Consider the following 3,081-nt stretch of genomic DNA (forward strand, 5'->3'; position numbering starts at 1 on the left):
CTTCTTGATCCAAGGAAGAAGAGGTAGGAAAAACGAAATCATGTTGATCATGATGCATTCAACAACCTTAAGTCGCACATGAAGAGGCCAGTCTCCTTGAGACTTCCGATACATGAACCGATCATGAATACGTGATGGCATCCAATCCAGCAATGTACGAGGAGCTACATCCACATCAATAGGATAGCCCAAATGTCTAGTTATATTTCCCTTAGAAATCACAATTCCATGCCATCCCAAGGCCTGCAAATCATTCTCTGTGCAAGAAAGCAATGTAGATTTCTGAGTGTTAATATGAAGTTATAACGCGATACCAAAAATATTCCATGCAACCATTTCTCGATTGACATTTGAGTGATCAACCTTAAGAAACATGAAGGAATCATCTGCCAAAGATTGCCCCAAAAGTTGGGCCCCACTAGGAAGAGTCAGACCAACACTCTCCCCTTGATCGGCCAACTTGTCCAATAGTGAAAACATCAGGTGAGTGACTAAAGTGAACAGCAAAGGGCAGAGAGGGTAGCCTTGTCGAAGAGACTGGGACAAGGCAATTTCATATGTGATCCCTCCACTAAGTGCGATGTGGGCTACAATAACCTGACTAATAGTATCCACAAGAGAAATCATATGAGGCCCAAATCCCACGGTGGTCATTAGCTATCGCAAAAAAGACTGACTAACATGATCAAATGCCTTTTCAATATCAAGCTGAAGCATAACCACCTGCTGGGCTGAAGCTTTAGCATAGTCAAACATTCAAAATATTGTGCATTATATTCCGGCCCTTAATGAAACCATATTGGCGTGGATGAATCAATTGCGGAAATACTTTGTGCAACCTGTTGGCAATGATTTTAGAAAAGATTTTACATAAAGAACCCATTATAGAAATGGGTCTCCATTGTTTCAAGGAGGATGGAGAGGGAACCTTGGGCAATAACCGAATGATAGCAATCATCTAGTTTGAAGGCATCTCACCAGAATTACACACTTGCTGACACAAACGAGACAATGGATCCTAAGTCGCTCCACATGGGACAAAAATAGTTCATTAGGAAGCCCATCCCAGCCAAGGATTTTCCTTCGAGACAAATGAGACATCACGTCTTTCACTTCCTCCTTTGAAATATTGGCCTCCATCAAATCAATCCATTCTGGCTTAACCTAATTACCAACCAAATTATAAATATATCCGCGAGCAGAAAGAACCACATCTAAAAGAGTCTCTATGGGCCCAGCAACAATTTATAAAAGTGAACACATTTGAATTATGGAAGCAGGTTCAGTCACCATAACATCTTGCTCATCCATCAAACACACAACATTTTCACGAGCATATTTCTATTGCAGTCCAGCCAAAAATTTATGGGACTGACAGTTATTGTCGTATAAAGCTTCCGCTTTGGCTAGCAATTTGTATTTAGCATATTCCTCTTCATGTAAAGATTTATCTCTTCCTTTCAGCCATTCAATGTATGTGAGCAAGTTATCATTGGAGTCCCCCAATTGACACAAAGACAACGAGTGGGTCAACAATGCTTGTGCACGTTGCAATTTAGTGCGTAAAGAGGAAGCATGCTGAATACCATACTGTCGGGATAACAATCGATGATGACACCCAAAGAAGCATAAAAACAAGGCACAAAAATGTCCATGCATATATCATAATTTCATCTATTGTAAAGGGAATAACATTTACATTGTTACAAAATCACCAAAAAGAGGGAGATATGAGGAGGCCACATCCACATCCACATACACCATCATAAATAAATGGTATACACAAAAGTGTTACGTGCATGCATTGGTGAAGGGTAGGAATACTCAAAATTAAAGGCCAAAGGTCTTATAATATCAAATGTATCAAAGTTTCAAAGAAATAATAAAAATACGAAGGGATGTGCTTTTTGGGAAAGAGGTGGAGTGGAGTGCACGAGTGGTTATGTGCCTCTTTTCCTTTCCTCTCTTGTCTAATTGCACATTCTCTTTTTGGTGGTGCAAAAAGTTGTTATCTCTCCTCTCTCCTGTCTTTCGTGCAGAAATTCCTCTTTTCCCTTTTGTTCTTGTATAATGGTTGAAGCTATGGATGAAGATGATGAAGATAACGAATCAATTCATTATTAAGTGAAAGATTTATGGTTTCTTTTCAGTTTTGAGATTAATGGCTCAGCCATGTGCATAGATTTTGCATGCTTCTACCTTGGTTTCATGTTCATTTCCTGCCGTGAAAGGGTTGTTGTCAATCGAGCATTATCCCTAAATACAACCCATGCTTGTATCCCTTCAGTGATAGGACCCTGGAGCTAAAAGAAGCAATCAGTTTTGCTGAATATATTTCAAAAACTGATTTTGCAATAGAAAGGACTGATTGAAATGAAGAGGCAAATGGGCAAGGAGGGCCTTAAAGGCATGGATAGGTCCATGATTCAGCTCCAAGACCAAAGGATAGTGATCTAACAAAACATGTTGTTTCTCCACCCACATATCAATAACTTCAAGAAAAAAGGAATTACTCTAGCAAATATAGATCTGATCCGGTCGGGCCCAAGTATTTGGGTGCTAAAGAGAGCGATAAGTATATCTGGCTTGAGAATGATGGCACCAAGACCACCTGTCTCTTTTCAAGGATATAGCTGCCAAAGCATCCCAAGCCTGTCGTTCCGGACCATCCATGACCGAGTGCTGTGAAGTCACCTAATCCATAGATACACACGCATTGAAATCACCCATAACAAAGCTTAGATGTGAGCCATGGCCAGGTAGTGCAAATCATCCAAGAGTTGACATTCTCGAGCAGTAGGAGCATACACCTCCACTAGCCACAAAACCTCTTCCTCATATAGGATTTCCAGAATCATAAATCTACCGCAATGGTCATGAGAAACCAAAGATGGTTGCAAGGATGATTTGACGGCCAACATAAGTCCGGATTTATGTGGAATATGTCCACTAAGAAAAACGGAATAATCCTTGTATACATAGGTAGATCCTGCCAAAGCATATTGTTTATACTCCACAGCACATAAAACATCCCAATTTCCAATTAACACAACTTTCCACAAGCGATGGTGCTTACTACCC

Source organism: Lygodium microphyllum, chromosome 3, assembly GCF_053477565.2.
Source record: "Lygodium microphyllum isolate KBCC chromosome 3, Lygodium_microphyllum_v1.1.10, whole genome shotgun sequence".
NCBI classification, from domain to species: Eukaryota; Viridiplantae; Streptophyta; class Polypodiopsida; order Schizaeales; family Lygodiaceae; genus Lygodium; species Lygodium microphyllum.